The sequence below is a fragment of the Phaenicophaeus curvirostris genome, chromosome 5 (assembly GCF_032191515.1).
Source record: "Phaenicophaeus curvirostris isolate KB17595 chromosome 5, BPBGC_Pcur_1.0, whole genome shotgun sequence".
In the NCBI taxonomy this organism is placed as follows: domain Eukaryota; kingdom Metazoa; phylum Chordata; class Aves; order Cuculiformes; family Cuculidae; genus Phaenicophaeus; species Phaenicophaeus curvirostris.
This window is the reverse complement of record NC_091396.1, coordinates 62,066,091-62,087,918: the sequence shown is the minus strand read 5'-3', so window position 1 is coordinate 62,087,918 and position 21,828 is coordinate 62,066,091. Positions and strand designations below refer to the sequence as shown.

The 21,828-nt window shown below is 50.7% G+C and overlaps 1 protein-coding gene across 3 annotated transcripts in view; it reads right to left on the bottom strand.

Moving 5' to 3' along the window:
* The window catches only part of DAAM1 (dishevelled associated activator of morphogenesis 1), an 82,581-nt gene extending 81,014 nt beyond the window's left edge, over positions 1-1,567 (bottom strand). For 2 of the 3 annotated variants that reach the window (XM_069856780.1, XM_069856782.1), the window contains exon 1: positions 1,470-1,567. The gene's annotated coding sequence lies outside the window, so the exon portion shown is untranslated. The remainder of the gene's footprint in view (positions 1-1,469) is intronic. The other variant, XM_069856781.1, reaches the window with a different exon arrangement.
* Positions 1,568-21,828: the final 20,261 nt, after the last annotated feature.

The window sequence follows — 21,828 nt, the reverse complement described above, 5'->3', positions numbered from 1 at the left end:
TACCAGCTTTCCAGCTGGGTAAACATCACGTTGACAGCCTTCCTTAAGAATACTTTCATTAGACTGGACTTTTCCCACCCCCCATACACACCAGAGCAGAAAGAGCGAGAGCCATCAGCAACCTGGTGCTGACTGCGACATCCACTGCATCGGTCTGAGGGAAGAGAGGATTTGCCAGCATCTCCCCAAAATGTTGCTCAGGAGCTGAGTGAGGTGGATGGGATTTGGGAAACCTGCTCAGTTTCAGCTCTGATGCAGCACAGAGACAACAAATACCCCAACACAGTAGTTCATCTTTACTTTCCCCAACAAACAGAGAGGAGACAGACTTCAAATTTAGCCTTCATGCAAGCGCGTTTCACTGGGTCTACTGAAGCCACCAAAGTCCTGCAGATCCCGATGGCCCCACCTTGCCCTCGCCTCGGCCCCCTCCCTCTAATGAGCTTCCCCCAGGGAAGGTTGAAAGCAAAGCCCCACTGCGCATCTGTAATCCCTGACAAGGGCTAACACAAAAGTTACTGACCTCAAAAATTTATGGTCCATATCACAAGGGAGAGCAGAGGAGCTGATGGCAATGGCTGCTTCTGGATGTAAAAGGATCTAAACCCATCACGGAAGCAGCATGCACCCCGAATCCTTGCCCCCAGGGTTTCCATGCCTGACGTGATAAACAAGGCGGTGAGGGCAGCTGACAAGCCAGCATCCCTGCACGCAACCCCTACCACCCCAGCTTGGGAAGAAAGGGAAGCGAAGGGAAAAAAAGCAGATCATTCAGCCTCACAGTTCCCTCAAGACAGCAGCCGCCCTCAGCTGCTCTGATGATAAATATTGAATCACATGATATTTTCCCTTCATTAAGGTGCTGAGCATGAACCAGAGGTACGTTCAGCACCACATCTGTCTTGTCATGACTTTCTAGCCATCCCATCCTCTTCTGCAGTGTTTTCCTGTGTCTGTCTCATCTCCCATAACAAAGAGATGGGTAATGTATGCACCACCAGCTCCCCTTTCCCAACCAAATGTGCAAATACAGGCTGAAAACCATCCAATTTCCAATCCTGGCAAACTTAGAGTGGTAACTTATTGCCAAACACAGCTGTGGTTTTTATAAGGGATACGACCAGGTTAAGGAGTCAAAGGCGTAACTGTGAAAGCGAGAGCAAAAGCCCTTTATTTCTGTAAAGTCTTTTTTTTTTCCCCCTCCTGAAATAACAGGGAGTAACCCAGCTCTTGCCAGTTTAGTGGGGTATACATGAAGGCCTGGCTGAAAGCAACCTCATTAAACTGGCTGGGTCATTAAGCGTCAATTCAAACACGCAGTCCTCTGATCACCGCATGACGGGCTGGGAACCAAAGGCAGCTCGCAATTAAACCCGTGACAATCAGGAAAAACCTTTCCAAATCCCCCCAAGCAGAATCCACCAACACCATCCCCACCCTCCCTTCTTCTTTTTGTTTTATTTACTTACATAAGCAGCATGACAGATAACTTGGAGGAAATCAGATGCTTAATGATTAAGCGACACTTGGGCAGCTCTCTGGAAGATAAATACGCCCTTTGGAAACCCTGCAACAAAAACAGAAGGTATAAACAGACAGTAACTAATTATTCTGATTAAATCCTGGAAGACCTGAAATACCCGACTGCAGCAGAACAAAGCTGCTGTGCACCAGGGGCTGCTCGAAAAAGAGAAGTCACACCCATTTTTAAAAGAATTCGCCCAAATAAACCTAAGTACTTCTGTGTTGTTTTTGTTTGTGTGCGTGTCTCTTAAGGTCTAGGCCGATAGGAAACCTCCGCAGTACCCTGGAGGGATCCCGTCGCCTTCAGCTAAAATTAGACTTCAAGGAAAGCGGGTGTCTCCAACCTGCGCCACCACGTGCTTGAGGAACAGTGTGTTGGAGTTTTTCCTCCCCTCCCATTGAAACCAAAAAGAGAGGGGGTTTTCAATTAAAAGAAATTAAGGAAAAGAAATAAACAAAGGGTGATCTGAGGGAGAAGGGAGGGGTCGGCAGGTCTACCCCGCTGCTGGGCTTGGAGGGATCTGAGCGTGGACCGGGATGCAGGGAGGCAGCGATGCAGCTGAGCCACAGGGACACGACAGGATGCGATAGCAAGACAAACTGGCAAAGCCCATCAGCAGCTCACGCACCACCGAGGATGCAGAGTAAGACACCTGCTTTATTGTGGTCCATGACACCAGCACTGGGAGCCTCCGTTGCAGCAGATGGCACACAGAGCAAGACAAGAGGATGTGCTCAGTAGACATTCCCCTGCTTTCCTTGCCTTGGAGGAAAACCATTGCTTTCCTCCTCCCCTTCTCTGTGCCCTCCCCCACCACATTAACAGCCAGTGGAGCTCAGGGGAATATTTAATCTCAAACCCCAGTAATCAATCAGTTCACCCTCACACATGAGAAAGACTCGCAGCAGTAGGCACCAAATCCTATTTCTACCCAGCAATATAACGTTTTAATTACGTATATAAAATTCCCCTTTTAACATAAATCTTGAACAGATCCAGGCAGCCCCCGGGTGGTAGGTGGGAAAGGACACGGTGCTGGGGAAGAACATGGGGATGGGGGAAAGGGAGGAGGAACCATCCCAGCAATGATTTAAAATGACAAATTTATATGTCTGCTCCAGTTTGCCGTTGGCACGATGATGCTTTGACCTTGCATTTGCCATTCCAGAGGATGGGCAGCATCATGGCAAGCAGCAAGCTCTCATCCAGCCCTGCTACCCGGAGAGGCACACAGCAGCAAGCATGTGGGGAAATGGGGACAGAAAACTCATGACAGATACTCATGGTAAGGTTTGGGACAGGCTGTGATACAAATAACAGCAACTGGGCCTCGCCACCAGTGCTGCGAGACTTGCTCCAAAAACTGTTCACAACAGAGGGAGCCTTTCTAGCTGGGTTTGAGCGAAAATACTTGCTTTTTTCCAAGTGCAAGCATGGCCAGACCAACAGAACCATCACACAGCTGCCAGTAACATCCCTCCATCACCCAACTAGACCAGTCCCAAGTGGCATAGCTCACAGCCAGCTACGTTAAAAATACATCTTTTAAATATAAACACATGCACAGACGTTTCTCATGTAGAGGAACAAAAGAGGGGACACCCTGCTGAAACCCCGTGTGCAGCTCAGCTGCTCTCTGCAGCAATGAAGGAAATGAGAAGCAGAGACCAAGCACACACCCACTGGCTGTGCAGTGGTTTGGCTCCAGAAACATTTCTGGATTCCCCAGTACAAGCTCTGACCTCCAAGAGCTGCTAAGCAGTCTCAGAATCATTCTGGAGGAGAAGCAGAGGTGTCCCTGGGTGCTCAGCTGGGCAGGTGGAACGGGATGGAGAGATGGGCTCTGGGTGACCATAGGGACAGCCAACAGCTGTCCATACTCTATGAGCTCAGAGATCCCCAAAACACACATCGTGCCAGAGGAACAAGTCAGAAACTAGCCCAAATCCACAGCAGGATTGCTGCAGAAAGCAAGGTCCTGTCCTGGGTCTTGGCAATAGGATGAGGCCACCCCAGACCGACACTCCAGACGCACGAGACCATGGTGGTACTTGGACAAACAAAGGGAAACACGCTCAGGACTGAGGATCTTGGGGTTATCTTTCACTTCTCTACTTGTAGAAGGGCTGGGGTTTTAAACCCTCTTTTTTCAGGCAGATCTCATGGAGGGCTTCTTAAACACACACATTACTTTCAAAAGCTGCACGCTTCTTGGCTCACAGAAGCAGTTTTGGGAAGGGGAGGCGGCGCAGCGCAACAAGAATTTTTCAGTTCCTCTCAATAGGAAAGGCTACATGGAAACCTGAAAAGAAAACTTATCTGTAACCAAGATCTCTGTCTTCTTACAAAGGCCAATATTCCCTCTCCTCCTTTAACTTTTGGCTTCACTTTCCCCAAGACCTGTAACATCAGGAACTGCTTGGCACAGGCGATGAATTCCTCAAGCTCCACGTGCATACCTAGAGAAACTATTGCATTTAAACCCTCCCTAACCTCTTTAGCCCACATGGGGAGATGCACTATTAAGGGGGAAAAGGCACCAGCAGCTGCCCACAGCGTGTTTCCAGAGGATCCAGCTGTATCCCCATCCTTTCTGAAGAGCAGGACGTCACAGTGCAATTCAGGACAGAGGTACTCAGTACAGTATCTAGAGCAAATTAATCCTCCCAGGCAGAGCAGCAAGCATGGATTTATTGATTCATGGAAAATGTCCTTATAAATTACTTCATTCACATGAATGGGACAAGACAAAATGAGGGCTATCCTTGGCAGTGAGAGGCTGCAGCACTATCACTCCAGCCCCTTACTTCAGGGGAAGCCACTCTTGGAAGCGTCACTAATTAGAAGTATCTTCTCACTCACAGTCCCCAAGGCCAGCTGTACCCTGGGCTGCATCAAGAGAAGCAGGAAGGAGGGAGAGAGGGAGGGGATTGTCCCCCTCTACTCCGCTCCTGTGAGACCCCACCTGGAGTATTGTGTCCAGTTCTGGAATCCCCAACATAAAAAAGATAAGGAACTGTTGGAATGGGTCCTGAGAAGATGATCAGAGGGCTGAAACACCTCTGCTGAGAGGATGAGCTGAGAGAGTTGGGGTTATTCAGCGCAGAGGAGAGAAGGCTGCGGGGACACCATATAGCAGCCTTCCCGTACCTGAAGGGACCTGCAAGAAACCTGGGGAGGGACTTTTTACGAAGACATGTAGCGATAGGATGAGGGGAAATGGTTTAAATTGGAGGAGATAAGATTTAGATTAGACATTAGGAAGAAATTCTTCATGATGAGAGTGCTGAGGCACTGATACAGATTGCCCAGAGAACTTCTGGCTGCCCCATCCCTGGAGGTGTTCAAGGCCAGGTTGGATGAGGCTTTGACCAACCTGACCTAGTGGGAAGTGTTCCTGCCCATGGCGGGGCGTGGAACTGGATGGGCTTTAAGGTCTCTTCCAATCCAAACCATGATTGTATGATTCTAATGGGGTTTCATGGGGCTGGAGAGGAAGCCAGCACAGATCCATGCCACATCTCACTTAATTCCCACCTCCCTGCCTATGGAAGACAGGCTAGATGAATGATTTTTGCAAGCAAGTAGATAAAAACACTGCTTGACATCTGCTTTGCATCCACATAAACTCCACCCACACCTGCTTGCGTACGGCTGCAGCCACCATGCACAGTGGGACACTGAGGCTGCTGCCACTGACAGTATGATATGCATTTCCCTGGCCATCCCCCCAGGGTCTGCTTACAATGGGACAGGGAAATGGACTACATGTCTGGGGAGAAGCAGCACAGATCCACGCCAACCTCCTCTGTATTGTCCTTCTCCAGCACCATGAAGTCCCATGAGAAGTGCCTGTTCTGAAAGAGTGATTTATCACTGAGCAAGGGACTCCCAAGCATTGCAGCCTGTTAATCTTACCCACTTCTCTCCATATCAAGTGCTGAACATACTTTTGTCAAACTCAAGCTGCCTTCTGGAGCTGCCAGCAGTCTGGACCCAGGATGCCAAGATGAGTCTGAGGCCATTTGCTCCAAGTGTTTGTTCCAGTAGTTAAAGGCAGCACAATGTTTTTAAACTAAAACAGGGTAGGGTCAGACTAGAGAACTGGGGTTGTTTAGCCTGGAGGAGGCTGAGGGGAGACCTCATTGCTCTCTACAACTACGTGAAAGGAGGTTGTAGAGAGGAGGGTGCTGGCCTCTTCTCCCAAGTGACAGGGGACAGGACGAGAGGAAATGGCCCTAAGCTCCAGCAGGGGAGGTTTAGGCTGGACATTAGGAAAAAAATTTTCACAGAAAGGGTCATTGGGCACTGGAACAGGCTGCCCAGGGAGGTGGTTGAGTCACCTTCCCTGGAGGTGTTTAAAGCACAGGTGGACGAGGTGCTAAGGGGCATGGTTTAGTGTTTGATAGGAATGGTTGGACTCGATGATGCGGTGGGTCTCTTCCAACCTGGTTATTCTATGATTCTATGATTCTAGATAGAAGGAAGACATTTTTTATGATGAGGGTGGTGAAACACCAGAGCCAATTGCTCAGTGAGGCTGTAGTTACCCCCATCCCTGGAAACACTCAAAGTTGGGCTGGATGGGGCACTGAGCAACCCGACCGAGTTGAAGATGTCCCAACGTACGTCAGGGGTGTTGGACTAGGTGATCTTTAAAGGTCCTTTACAACCCAAACCATTCTACACTTCTATGAAAAATAAAGATATAGACGGCTGCATCTGTGCCTTATTCTGGATAGGACTCATCCAGCTTTCGCTTCCAGACACAGGCCATCTGCTAGACTGAAAAGCTGATGGATGCCCACCACTGTCCCCTTGAAAAAGCAATATATACTAACATTTTTTAGCTTCTTGATGGAGAAAGTACTGCTCACGTTCCCCCAGCATGAAGAATTTCCACAGCTTTTATGCACATGTGGCAATTCCCCACACCCTCATCAATCAAACCAGCTCCGTCAAATGCTGAGGGCAGGGCCAGGAGCTGCCCTTCCACCACAGAAGCAGCAGCCCTGCATCCAAACTGACTTTGGCAAGAACTGATCATGGCTCAAGCCACTTTCTACTGCTTAAAATCACCTCCTGGCGTCACTTCCAAACATCCCCTTCTTCAGATCATCTCTTAGTTTTTTAAATCAGTGCTGATTTGAGATTTACTTTAAAAAAACCGTCAGCACAGATGCTGAGTCATCATGTTGGATGCCTCCAGGATGGTACCTGTGCAGGTCTTCTAGGAATGCCTCTGCCTCATGCAAACTCCCCCGCTGGTAACATTAAAATTACAACTACCTCTGCAGATTAATAAAGGCTACCACATCTCTGGCAGCAATCTGAGGCAGAGACTCCCAGCAGCAACAAGTTCAAGTTATCAGGGCACGCAGGCACACACAGCTGTGTTTGCAGCCCCCGTCGCTCACAGCCACCCACGCCTTGACACGCTGCCTCACTCGTTCCCCAAAACACACCCCATCCCCCTGGCACTGATCATTATTTTGATAAACAAACGTGTCTCATCACATCTATTCACTTATCTCTCCATTGAGGGGTTGCCATTCCCATGTGCATTGGCTTTGAGGAATAAAAAGCTAATGGGTTTCGCATTCCTGGTGTGACGATGTTGCCTCCTCCCAGACCCAAGGCATGGCTCCTGGCTCTGCAGCATCCTCCTGGTTCCAGCATCCTTCTGCCTCAGGGACCAGGAACCACCACCCTGGGAAGACCACCTGCCCTGGCACTGTTGTTTGGGGGTGATGGGGAGAAAACTACTCCTTTATACAGCGAGGATTAAAAACAAAATCAATGGATTTGCTTAGCCCAGAGAAAAAACAAGGCTCAGGGGAGACCTTCCTGCTCTTTACAAGTGACTGAAAGCAGGCTGAAGCGAGGCAGGCGCTGGTCTCTTCTCTCAAATAACAAGTGATAGAATGACAGAAAATGCCCTCAAGTTGCGCTGTGGGAGGTTCAGACTGGATATTAGGAAAAAATTCTCCACTGAAAGAGTTGTCAAGTCCTGGAGCAGGCTGCCTAGGGAAGTGGCTGAGTTGCCATCCCTGGAGGTATTTAAGAGAGGTGTAGATGTCACACCTGGGGACACGGGTTAGTCCTGAACTTGGCACCCTCTTGCCATGGCGTAGCTGGTACCCAAGTGAGGCAGGTGAGCTCATGAGCAACCCCTAACGCCTTCAGCTGCTGCCCACGCTCACCCAAAGCAATACAGAACAGGCGCAATCACACCTGTAAAGTCAGTGCCATACAGGAAGGTGCAACCAGCAAATACCCATTTCTTCACTCACTGGAAATCATTTAAAATGGCAAAGAGGAAAGGTAGGGCTGGAGCCAAGCCCAGCACTGCAAGGACAAAGAGGCAGAGGGCTGAGGATGTGCCACTACCTGCTGCAGCTTTCACCCTGGCCAGGGAACCTTCTTCCAATTGTGTGAGCGCTGCTCGGCTCCTGAGACACTGGGAAAGCACAAACTACCCCACTCTTGGAAAGCAAGTCCCTGCTTTTCTTAACAAACAAACTCGGGCATCACTACAGAAACTGAGGAGTTGACCTTGCAAGGGTAAAGCTGATTCCCCTACTTTTACCTAAAATTTGCCTCCCCTCTCTATCTGTAAACTGAATCAGGGATAAAGCAGGTCAGTGAGGCTAATTCTTTTAGATACCATGTTGCTACACACACACATATATACACATATTTTTTAAAATTAAAGGAAAACTCATTCACTTAAACAATTTAATCCATTATTCCTCTCCAGGAGTTGTGGAATTTTTTAAACAACAGAAGCAATCAGTCATCCCAGGGAGGGCAAACACCCATTTCCCCTGGAAGCCCCCACGTGCAGCTGTGGCTGCAGCCATCCGGGCTTCTCGCAGCATGCTGGGGTGGAGGAGCAGGAGAGCGCAGTGGGCCAGCAGTGCACAGCACACCGTGCTGCCAACACACAGCCAGATAAGGGGGTTAAATCCAGCTGCTAAGGGATAAGCTGCTCACATACTGCAGATAAGCAAATGGCAAATAGCGGTTTGCCAGCCTACAGCAAATACCAGCACAAGTTGCTTGCACGACTGTCACCGGGTATTTAATGCAGAAGTTGCTGATATCGGAGACCCTGAAGACACATTCCTTTAAAGCTCTCCTGATGAACTGCTTTCTTGGCTACTTTGAAGCCTGCATTACAGAAATCTGAAAAGATAAAGTGACGCTTAGCTCTGAGGCTGTCACCTGGAGAAGATCATAGAATCACAGAATGCTTTGGGCTGGAAGGGACCTTTACAGGTCATCCAGTCCAATCCCCCTGCAGGAGTAGGGACATCTTCAATTCATTCAGGTTGCTCAGAGCCCCATCCAACCCGGCCTTGAATGTTTCCACGGATGGGGCATCCGCTACCTTCCCTTGGCAACCTGTGCCAGTGTTCCACCATCCTCATCGCAAAATATTTCTTTCTTATACCCAGTCTAAGATCATTAGCACTTTTTAGCTGTTGTGACTTTTTTGTCTTTTGAGGATTCTCATGAGGCCAAACAGAAGATTCTGAGATTGCTGTCACCCAAGGCAAACCCCAGAAGATAAAGCAAGCAGAGACCCACCCAGCAGCTCTGGCAGAGCATTAGCACAGACAGACCAGGGTGCAAACAGGCTGCCCCCAACACAGCCACAACTTGCTGATCTTAATCCCAGGCATATAAATTCCCAGGTGGCACCTTTGGACAAACACAGTAAATTTCCCCACTAGCATTTAACTTCCCTTTTGCCTTGCAAGGCTAAAACTGCTTCTAATTGCTGCTCAAGTTGACCAATAGCTTTGTACTCCTTTGTGGGCAGAAATATTGATCTGCTGCCTCTGGAAATTCTGCAGAGATGGAGAGGGTCCTTTCCTCTGTTTTGAAACCACCAGCCATGCCAAGGCAGCAGTAGCATAGACTCTAAACTTTAAAACCTGTCAGATGATGGAAAGTTTACAGCTATGCTACAAGACCCAGTGCTTGCGAAATCTGTATTGCCTGAAACCCCAGAGCTAGAGCTCTCCCTGCAGCGGCCTATCGAACATCCTGCCCCTCAACTGTGATCCAGATACAGGTTAGCAGGAGAGAACAATGCAGGTCTTGACCATGGGATGCCCCATCTCTCTCTCCTCCCAGATCTGTTTGGAGGCAGCCAGCTGTGTCCCATGTTAGCACATTTGGCATAATCAAAATTGGAGTTAGCCTCTGTAACCACAACTCGAAGGGTATATTTAACTCAACTAGAAGACAAAGCAGATCGGGTCCACCGCAGATTAAATTAGCTAAGCCTGCTTACGCCAGGAGCTCCCGTCTGCCATCGACCACGCCTCACATGGATTTATTCCTCCTAGCACCACAATTTGACTCATCCGAAGCAGCTACGTCCTTGCACAAGCGCAACATCATGATCCCACCACCAAAGCTCCATAACTCATTTCCAGCAAAGCCCACACTCCCAGTTCAGAGCTGGGGTGGCACTGTTCAGGTGGCAGCCAGGAGGGCAAGGATGGAGAAAACAGGATCCTTTCCAACGAACAGAGCACAGTTCACCCAGTGTTTTCTTTCCCTCCTTCCGCTGAGATCACTCTCTACACTGTTTGGCCACAACAAAGAAGCCACCCATTCAGGGAAGAAGGTATTAGGCTGTGCACTGCTTGGCTGTAGCTACTTTACAAATAAAGGTGATTGTAATGAATGTTTGCACACTAAAAGAAATCTCTTCCCCCACCTACATCTCCCAACGCAAAATCCAGCTGCTCTGCAATATTATCGTGATGCAAAAGCAGTCTGGAACAGAGATATAAGGGTTCCCCGAAGGCACAGTTTATTAAAAGCATGATTATTTGCTCGGTGCTCTTCAAAAACATTGCACTGAAGTGCTGTTCCCGGACTGGTTCTCATCGTGGCAGCAGCAAACACCACCCAGGCAGGGTCCCCCAGCCCAGCAATCCAATGCGCTCCCCCAGTAAAGCCATGGGGATTTTCCAGGCTAAAAAGCAAGCCAAAAACAGTGGGACTCACAGGTGAGAATCACAAGGAGCTCCCAAACACACCCTCATCTCCTCATGGGGTGTTATAGAGATGGGAACTGGCATATTCATGAAATCCACAGGCCAGTCGCTATTTATCCAGCATCTCTGCCTCTGACCTCACGCCAGGCACGCTACCACGGAGGTTTGCGCACTAGCCGCCAAATATACCTAATCCCAGATTTCAAGAACTGGAGCTACAAAACCACCACACAAAGAGGCAGTGGTTCGCACGCATCCCAGGGAACCTCCCCGCAACCCACGCCTCTCTATTTATCCAACACACGATCTTCACATGTTCAGCTATTTTCATCCCACCCCGCTATTAATGGATGCAAAAGGCAGTTGGGTAAGGCGTTGGACAAAAATCTCATTTAGAGATCAAGACAAGCTTAATTGGTTTCTAGCCAGACCTGCACAAAGATGGGTTACTCCACAAATACAGTTGCTAATCTGCCCATTATACTCCCTAAGCTCCCACCGACAAAGAAGAAGAAAATAAAGAAGATACACAAAAGAATGCAGTATTTTGCACGTGTTACTTCCAGCGAGGAACACAACAGGAGTGATGGATTCTGCAAGAACAAGGGCTTTGCTTTTCTTTGAAGGGAAAGGATAACCAAATGGTAAACAAAATAACAACAAAAAGACGTAATGCAGATCAAATCTGCATTTTCCGCAGGCAATCCCTATCCGTTTCAGGTTCTAGAAGAGCATTTCCAGCAGCTATTGTTTCTGCAGGCAGGCAGAAGCAGAGGAAAAACCTACGCAGCCGAGGAGACGTCATGTCACAAGTGATGGAGTAGAAAGGATGGAGAACCTTGTGATTAAAAAGCACAGGACTGAAACCCTGGGGAGCTGAATTCACTTCCTAACTCGGCTATAAAAAAAAACCTTACAAATCACCGAGTTTCCTGTGTGATCACATCCTAGATGATTTATTCAAAAACCTGGTGTTGAAAAGCAAGGGAGGGGGGAGGAAGCAGGAGGAGGAAGGGTAAGACTCAGTCCTGTGGGCTGTTAATAGACTTGGGGTTAGACCAGCACTGGCAAGCAGTTACCATCCATCTGTGCCAGGCGCTTCGTGACCCAGATCCTGACCTGCGGAGCCAAGATTGCAGGTGCTTCAGCAGCCAAAGCCCAGGTGTTATGAACCAAACCAGCCGTGCCCCTATGATCAAGCTGGCTCCTTGCTGCAACAGTGCTGGAAAAGCATCAAGCAACCCACGAGTGCAGGTAAAAAGACCCTGCTCCTTCGCCCAGGTGTGTTGGTGGATAAGAAGCTCAACATGAGCCAGCAACATGCACTTGCAGCCCAGAAGGCCAATCGAATCTTGGACTGGATCAGAAGAAGTGTGAGCAGCAGCACAAGGGAGAGGTTTCTGCCCCTCCACTCTGCTCTCCTTCAAATGCAGAGTATCATAAATTAGATGGCAATGCAATTCCAGGGCTTCAGAGCCAGCTGTAGCAGTGGCACAGGTAGAGAAGCTATGAAAGGGCCGTTTGGTTACAACCTTCTCCACTTGTGTAACAGTCTGAGACTCCCAGCTCCAGCACAGGCGGTGTTGGAGGTCTGTTTATTTTTCCAAATCCAACCTAATTCTGCTGAGCAGGAAACTCTGCACCCAAGGGAGAGTGGAGCTGTGGATCCTCTTGCAGGAGAGCACTGAAAGCAAGGCCAGCACCAGAAAGGACAGCAGTCATGCGTTTTGCACCTTTACAGCAACATCCCTCAAGCTCCAGAGCACTTCTGCAAGAGCCTTTTGCAGCAGGTGGGTTTGCTATAGGGCAAAGAAGTGTTTTTCCAAGACCTTCCTCAACCACAATGGGTGCTTGCAAATCCAAGGCTCGGTGCAAACAAAGAGCAACCCAGTTCCTGGCCTTGGACAAGGGCTGCCAGGCATGGAGCTATGGCGTTGGTGCCACCCCAAAAAGTTGCTGTGGGAACCCCAGAGTGAACAGATTCAAATTTTTACTTTCAGCAGCAAGAGAAGCTGTAATTAAGCAGCACAGAGGCTGAGTACAGACATCCCCATGACATTTGCTGACAAGGTGCTGTTGGATGCGTTTTGTTTGGCTTTTTCCTCCCCGTGGAAAAATGAGCACTCATTTTTCATGGGTCTTTCTCCTTGCTCCCTGTGTTACCCCAAAAGCTGATTTCCCAGAGTAAGAACATGCATCTCAGGATGCACTGTAACAACCTATTTCCATAGCTGGAGCTCAGGTCTAGAGTCCCCAGCAATCAGTCCATCCTTAAATACTCCAACATCCCACTGTATACCAGGGATGACAGATCCTAAAGACATAGTCTCCACCCTGACTCCCACAAAAACAAAAGACGTAGTCTGAAACACAAGGCAAAGGGAAGAAAATGTGGACACAGGGCAGCCAAGCTGCAGACATGAGATTTCATCATCACTGTCTCACGCATGTCTCACCTAGTTCAGCCGCGTCCCCTGTGAAAAGCCAACAGAGCTTCCTCTGATGCAACTACATGCGTTTCTTTGGAAGTCCATCCACTGAGTATTTGGAGGTTAAAGTCCCTCTTTACTCTCTTCTTTTGCTGAAAGCTGTCACGCAATAGGATGGCTGGAAAAGCCAGGGAGATCTTGCATTTTATCCTGGTGGGCCAACTGAGGGAACAGTACGATTTCATGAGTACGTAACCCCAATCACAGCCCATGGCACACCGCTGCAGTTTGAGAACAACTACAACCATCACTGCATCGCTTAAGAAATGGCAAATGCTAGTGAACTCCTGAGTGGTAAAGCAGCATTTAATAAAGTAAATGTGAGAAAATGATGATCATAAACTCATTTCCAGCTCCATACCCAAAAGCAAGCTGACTGTAGGGATTAAAATATTTAGCACGCTCCAAAAATTTTCCTCGACATCTTTTTGCTCTGTGTGACAGGTCGAGATTTCTCATGGCTCGGGAGCCACCAGCTATTTCACATGCAATTTGCCAAGCAGCACTCTCCACAGAAGATAAAAGGAGCTGGAGTTTATAAATGGATCTAAGTTGTCCCCCAAAAGTCTCAAGCATCTTTGTAGGATGCCTCCAAAACCTGAAGTGAGGGGGAGGCACATGGGCTGAGGTCTCAAGACCACCTTCTTGTACCTGCAGAGCTTTGGTAAGCAAATGACTTACGTAAAATCAGGATACTCATTTGAAGCACCCGCTCTGGTAAACAAGGTTGCTCCAGAGGTACTGGGGATTAGCACAGTTCAAACAGTCCTTGGCGTGACTTGCCAGAGCGCCCAGGAACAGATTTGCAAGTTCAGCTTTTCTCCTGCCCAACACTTGCCTGGCACTGATGAGCAACACCCAGGCTCCCAACAGCCTTAACCCTGCCGACTCCTGAAGGCAGAGAAATAGCAATGAGAGAAGCCTTGTGTTTGACCACAGGACCTGATGGCAGAAGAAAACACAATGCAGCATCGCCCTGGACTGGTCTTCTTTCCTCCCTTGCAGCTGGAGGAGCTCCAGCCTTAGGATGTCCATGAGCAAGCTGGACAAGTGTCCCTCAGCAGAGGAACAGCAGCAGAAAGTTATGCATGGGATATGCATGGAGAATAGTGCCAAGCAAAACAGGGCAGCTGGAAATCACCATGCATCTGAAAGGCTTAACCTGATATTAAGGCAGACAGCAGCCTCTCTTCCCTGCACAGAGCCAAGACACTTCTAATGCCTTGGAGGGGGAGGCAAGAGAAAACCTCAGCAAATCAAGTGTTCTTTGCATGAAACCTTATAGCAGCCTCTCAGCACTAAAGGGCCTACAGGGGAGCCGGAGGGCCTCTTTATCAGGGAGTGCAGGGATAGGATGATGGAAAATGGTTTTGAGCTGAAAGAGGGGAGATTTAAATTAGGTATCAGGAAGGACTTTTCACCTGCGAGGGTGGTAAGGCAGTGGTCCAGGATGCCCAGAGAAGTGGTGGCTGCCCCATCCCTGGAGGTGTTCAAGGCCAGGCTGGATGGGGCTTTGAGCAACCTAATCCAGTGGGAGGTGTCCCTGCCCATGGAAGAGGGCTTGGAACCAGATGATCTTTAATGTCCCTTCTGACCCAAACCATCCTATGCTTCTATGATTTCTGTGAAAACTGGGCACACCAGGGGTATTCACCTTACCCAGCCACATCTCCACTGCCCTCACCTCCGGCGAGAAGATGCTGCGGTTTCCAGGAGCAGCACTGTGAAGGAATGGGAGTGCAAAGGGTGCCTGGCAGCACCGGAGAGAAAGCTTTACACAAACAGATTTACAGTCGCTTACATTCACACAAGCATCCTTGAAGGAAACAGCTGCACCGGACCTCAGCTACCACTGACTCTCCAGAATGACACGCAAGAGTTCACAGCTACTCTAAGCACTGTTCACTCAGAGGATGCCAAGGACAAGCAACGAACAAGGACTTATGACTAGGTGAAAGCCAGATGGGTGCATGGTTCAAGAGAGCTGCCTCAGAAAGGTTTGCACAAAAGAAACACTCAGGAGCAGTAGTGAGGCAGACGCACCACAGCTTAAGCTAAATGGCATGCAACACATCTGAGCCAGAAAACATCCTGGCTGTACGGTCTCTATGGCTGTGCCATACCAAGCAACTCACCTTGCTTCGTTGAGGTGGGGGAAACAGTCTCCAGACTGCTCCTCCAAGCTTCTCCTCTCTAGTGGAGCTGGGAGCAAGATCTGCTGCTAGCAAAAGTTGTCTGTAACAGCCACCAAGCTGCCAGGACATCACCTGAACAGCATAAGATGCTGTGGGTCTTCCCACCACCTTGACCTGCCGCGCTTTCCCCGTCCCACCCCAGAACAATGCCCCTCTGTGTCCCTCATTCTCACAGTCCAGTTTTCTTTGATTTTTAGGACAAGTACTGTCCTCTCCTCCTGGTCCAAGCAGTGCAGAGCTTGTCCCCAGGTGCAGAGCTCACCCGTGCTGCAGCCTTGCGGTACAACCAGCTTTGTTCCTATAGAAAACCATCACATGCACTTTACTGTGTGTGGATAATCTACCCTCATATGCTCAACCCTAAAATCTCTGAGGATGCCCCACTTACGAGAAGGGCCTCCATCGGGAAGGCAAGCTGATCCTCACTCCTGCAAAGCATCGAAGGAACCAACGCCCTGCAGAGCCCTTCCCCAAAAGCCGCCAAGCTCCACAGCAAAGTTTTGCATATTGGTACAGAGCCCAGCTGCTGGCATTTCATGCAACCTCCCCCAAGTCTGCCTCTGCATGGCACAGTTTTGAATTGTCTGCCTCCTGCCACAGTGCCCCGGGGCAGGATCTGCCAGCAACCCAGCCTATCAGAACAGCAAGGAGCAATGAACACCTAGATATCCCACTGTGCTTTCCTTTGTTCTCCTGAGGATGGGCACAGGTCTGACAAATTCGTTGGGTCCTTCCTCTCTCTTTATCTCATTGGTACCTGGCTGCTGTCAGGTTGCTTGGAGCTTTGCGTGGCTGCTTTACATCCAGGACCCGTGCAAGAAGGGATGAGGAGCCTCAGTGCAAAACTCTTGGCAACAGCCCAAATCCAGAGTTTGGGAACTGGGTCACTGGGTTCAGCTTCCAGAAAAACATCCCTTCAGGAGGGGCAGTAAAAGCAGTAACATTCACCTTCACCACCAAAGCCAGAGCCGGACACTTCAGCCGCTCCTCCACCACACCCCTCCACATAATATTTCATGTAAAACACTCGAGCATTGATGGAACAGCCTGGAGAGGGACAGCCCTGACTTCCAGGCGGTGAAGCTGCGTGCACAGGAAAGAGATGATTCAGGTAAGCAGCACGTAGCACGCTATGCAATGCTCACCCGGAGGAATGCAGAAGGCGAAACATGAAGCCACTTGTCTAGCAAGGCGAATAACCCTTCAATCATTCACCAGGCCCAGCAAGAGCTGAGGAACTCGGCGCTCTGTGTTGAGAAAGATGAGGATGCCTCCAACCAACTATGTTCCACCTCCTACTAACCGCACTGCAGACGTGCTGCTATTTCCTCAGTGCACAGTCCAGAAGAATTCAGCGAGAGAGCTCCAAAATACCATAACAGAAAAGTCCAAACAGTAGCGAAGCAACTGGCACATCCTCCAGAAAGACACGAGGCGTGAAGAGCAACCCTGCTTCAGCGGTCTGACACGTTGGCACTAGTCATCGCTGCTGTGATGACCGGCTGGCACGTGCTGGGGTGGGCAAGAACACACCTGTCCACCAGCACTGCCACTCTAGTGGGTCAAGGCAATGTTTCAAACACAAAGACTCTCAAGGCAACTCAGTCCATGAGGAGTAATGTATTGAGTAATTTATTGAGTCATGATAATACTGGCTCAATGACTGTCACTAGGTTGGTCTTCTCCATGCATCTAGCTGATTTAAGAAGAGGGCAGGAGAGATCTCCGCACCCAAGTTCTCCAAGCAGCACAAAACTCTTCCATTTAGCAAATTCACAACAAACTCCTCCAAATAGGCTGGGGGCAAACGCAGGACAGAGCACCAACAGGACAGGGTGATAAGGGATTCTTGTGGAACACACAGAAGTTGCTCCAGACCTGGGTGCAGTGTGAGATGAGACGCCCTTGGGAATGACCCCACCCAACTTCACCATGAGGAAAACACAGACCAGATGTCCAGTCAACTTCACATGTTCATTTGGTTAATTTGCTGTAATTCAGGTGGCTGGTGCTCAGGCCACACCAATCACAAAACAAAGAACTGTCAGCTCAGATCATGAAACTCTCCAGTCAACTAACCACATCTTCATGGTGTGCCAGGCCGCCTCTCTCATCTCCACCTCCTTTGGTTTTCTTCTCGGAGGCCACAAAGATTTGAAAGCTTTATGACTCACTGAGATTTTCTACGCTATCCTAGAACTCCTGGTTCTTCAATGTATTTCAAAACATTCTGACACACCACAACAGGAGATACTCAGTGCAAGTGATCTTCTGAGAGGGCAGGAGGGTAAGAAGGCATCAACACAGCTTTCTTTCCAACCCAGGTCAGATTTAAGAAGTGGTGGGAGAAAAGAAGAATTGAAGGCAAACAGCAAATTCCACACAGCATCTTAGAAGGGGCTGGGAAACCTCTAGCTTTTTACATCAAATGGAAAGTTGGAAATACATTCTGCTGGCATATTTAATTTCTTTCCAACCCTTTACTAATTATTTCTCTCATCCCCTAGTATGGTAAGCACATAGAGTAAGTAAATCTTAGCATCTTAATTAACCCACACAGAAGTCAGGATCAGACATACAGTATTTCTTCCCCAATTTTCCGCTCTTTGTTCAGATCACCTCTTTTTTTCAGCACAGTGCTGACATCTGTTGTGGTGCAGGAGTGAAAAGTACACATAAGATTACCTTAAAAAGGGGGGCGAGAAATCAATATGGACATGATTTGAATTTTACAGCATTCGGCTGCCATGACTTGCAAATCAACAGCTGTCCCAGCAGGTCCATGCAAGCTTAAGTGTGTAGCAGTAAAAAGTAAGGCTTTTTTCCCCCTTTTTAAAAGAATTTTACTTATATAAAAAGGTATATTTAAAAAAAAAAATTGCAGGCTGAATAACCCTAGTTAGGTCACACTCAATTCCAGCACAACAAGAGCATCCTGCTTCACATGGCCTCACCAGTCACTCCATGGCAGTGGCAGCTTTCTGAAGCCAAGCTAAGATATTTAATTACCAGCATCAAGTCAGAAACCAAAGCGTCCAACAAAATCCTCATTTGTGAGCGAAGGCTGCAGAAATCTTGTTGAGCAGGCTTTGGCAATCTCCAAAGCCGACAGCTGGATGCCCTGGCTTATCGACTGCTAGAGCATGCACAGAAAAAAAAAAAGCTCTGAATGCTTGCAGTGCCAAGCAAGCCTTCAAGGCAGCTCCGCCAGCCTCTTGAAAAGGCTCATATAAATAGGGAAGCTTCATTTATTAATACTTCCGAGATAAAAGTGTGTGTAGAATTAGCTCAGTGCGTATTTGTGCAGCAGGAGGATGGGCAAAAGACGACCACCCACCCTGGGTGGTGCATCTATCAGCATCCCCAGCCAACTTTTAACCAGTTCAGGTTATAAATGCAGCAGGTAAATTTGCTACCTGTGCATGTGGTGGGCTGCCATAAGCACATCGGCCAAAGACCTTCAGGCATCAAGCCAGTATCGATGCTCAGTGCATACAAACTGAATATGGAGCGAGAGGGGATAAACAGTATTTGAAAGGAGCCCAGCTGCCCTAAAGCTCTGTGCTGGGTTCCTCAGCCATGGCAATGACAGCACGGGAAAAGAGGGGGAAGAAACCAAAACAAAGCACAGAATCCAAGGGAGATAAACATGACCCAGTTAGACCGGCTGTCCCCAGCTCCTGCCTGTCCTCGCAGGAGGGTTTATCTGGGACCTGAGGTGTCAGCCCACCACAGCCATCCCTTCCCTGCTCTCCCCAGCACCCCTGCTGCAAAGAAAGGGTTAGATAAGGAGCCAGCTCAGGTCAAGACCAGTTTGACTCCGTTTCAAGCCCAGGGGAGCGGATTCGGCTCTGATTTTACACCTCACCCATCCTGTTTGCCTCCCCAGGGCGGAGGCTAGGACGCAGAACGGTGTGTACGCCTGGCTGGCTGGACCCAAAAACCACAGGGCCGTGCAGGGGCACCACCAGCAGAGCCACACGCCAAAGCCGTCCGGAGCCAGGAAGCGTCAGTGCTTCCTGCTGTCCCGGTATCACACGTCGGACGGTTGGAGATTGCGGACTTTGGCTTTTGCTTCCTGCTCCCAACAGGGAAGAGACAGGTCCCGGTGTACAGCCAAGGGGAGAGCAAGGCGAGTCACTCACTAATCGAGGAACAGCAAGGTGGATTCCCAGCCCGCAGGTCTTCAGGGGCACCACGCACCAAAATAAAACCCTGCACCCACGGAAGAAGGTCTGGATGCTGCAAGACCTTTTTACTCCCGGTGGGACAGAAAGAGGGGCAGGAAGGGCACACCAGTGGCTTTGGCATGTGTTGTTTTCAGCAACAGAGTATAAGGAGGTTGCATTGCGGTTCACCTTAATACACACCACCACTCGGTTTTGTATGCAGTATCGGAATCGAGCTCTAGAGAGGGGAAAAAAAAGAAAAAGCCTTGTTCTGCTGTCTCTGTCGGTGCAGCCAGGAGAAGCCGGCTGGGTGTACAATGCTGAGTATCTGCAGTGCTCGGGCCTTGCTGGAACCTCTGGTACCTGGCAAAGGGGGCTCGGCCACACCCCGGGACCTCTCACCCGCCTCAAATTTCCACAGAGAGCTCCTCGAGCCCCATTTGGCAGCACGCAACTCGTGTCAGTTCAAGCGGTTTTTGTCAGGAAGAGAATTATCATGCATTTTTGCCTTAAAATAACGTCGATCGCTTAAAGATGCGGCAAACCATTTTCACAGAGGCACCAAGGCACGAGGCAGCACAACGGCCTGCGAGCGCCGAGGACCCCAAGGATGAAATCTCACTGTTAATAGCAATGACTTTGTGCCAAGCAAGTCAAGATCAGGCAGGATTCGACTGCAGCCGCCGCACGCCAATGGAACCGGTGCCCACCCCCAAGGTTCGCATGCAGCGAGGGTATCGCCCTTCCTCCACACAAGCCCCCTGACCCAAATCTCCCTGAATTTCCACCTCGGTGCAGCCAGAGACAGAGTCGACCCCCACGTCTGGCAGCTCTGTGCAAGGTGCCGGAGAGCTCCAGCACTGACACAACCACAGCTCAGCACCGAAATCCATCTCCCACCCGCATCAGGCACAGAGAGCATCAGGCTGGACCCGAGCGTGCCAGCAGCAAGGCGGCACAGAAAGATGATTAGACAGCCCCAACTGCTGCGCCAAGCGGGGAGGTCGGTGGAGGGCAAAGACCATCCCCAAGACGGGCTTTGCTCAGCCACGGGAACCAGAGAATCATAGAATCGCCAGGCTGGAAAAGACCTCTCGGATCATCGACTCCAACCATTCCCGTCTGCCACTAAACCACGTCCCTGAGCACCTCGTCCACCCGTCTTTTAAACACCCCCTAGGGAGCGCCCCCCGCGGGGCTCTGCGGGTAGGGAAGGGCCGCATCCCACCCGGCCCGGGTGGGAGCCGAGGCCGCGGCCGCCCCGGGAGGCGTTGCCATGGAGAAGGCAGCGCCGCAGCATCCCCGCATCCCCCGCCCGGCTCCGCGGGGCCGGGCACCGCCCGGGCACGGCTCCGGGGCTCCGTCCCGCTTTCCATCCAAGCCCCGCGCACCGGGAACACCGGGATGGGGGAAGGACGGGGGTCGGAGGGGAGCGGGGGGGCCGCCCGAGGCTGCAGCCCCCGCCCCGGGCTGCGGGTCCCTCCCGCCCTCCCTTCGGCGGGGAAACGGCAACCGGCGAGCGCAGAGACCCGCCGCTCCCCGCCCCGCTGCCGGCGCCACCGGACCCGCCGCGGGGGCAGCGAGGAAGGGAAACCTTCCCGCACCCCAGCCGGAACCCACCTGGGAGAAAGGAGAGGAAGGGGAGACCGAGGGAAGCGGCGGGGCCGCTGCGGGCTCACCCGAGGGCGCGGATCGGCGTCCCGGCGGCCCCTGCCCACAATGGGGGCGAGGCCCCGCCCCGACAGGCCCCGCCCCCTCCGCGGCCCCTCCCCTCCCCGCAATGGGGCCGCGGCCTCACGCCCCCTCCAGACCACGCCCCCTCCCTTCAAGCCGCGCCCCATAGCAAAGCTCCGCCCCCGGGCTGTGCGGCGGAGGCCACGCCTCCTCGGCGAGGCCACGCCCCCTCCCGAGCCGTTAGACGGTGGTCACCGCGCCCCCTTCGTCAGGCCACGCCCCCTCGCGGGCCCCCGCCCGCAATGGCGGCCGCAGCTGCCCCGCCCCCCGCGGTGACGTCTCTCCTCTGGCCACGCCCCCTCTCCCTGAGCGCCTCACCTGCCCGTCCTTTAAACCCCTGCAGGGATGGGGACTCCACCACCTCCCTGGGCAGCCTCTGCCAGGGCCTGAGAACTCTTTCGGCGAAGAATTGTTTCCTGATACCCAATCTAAACCTCCCCTGGTGCAACTTCAGGCCGTTCCCTCGTGCGCTCTCACTTGTTACATGGAGGAGGGACCAACGTTCCCCTCACTACAACCTCCTTCCAGTTACAGAGTGATAAGCTCTCCCCTCAGCCTTCATTTCTCCAGCCTGAACAACCTCAGTTCCCTCAGCTGTGGCTGAGAGAGCTGGGGGTGTTTAGCCTGGAGAAGAGGAGGCTGAGGGGAGACCTCATTGCTCTCTACAACTACCTTAAAGGAGGTTGTGGAGAGGAG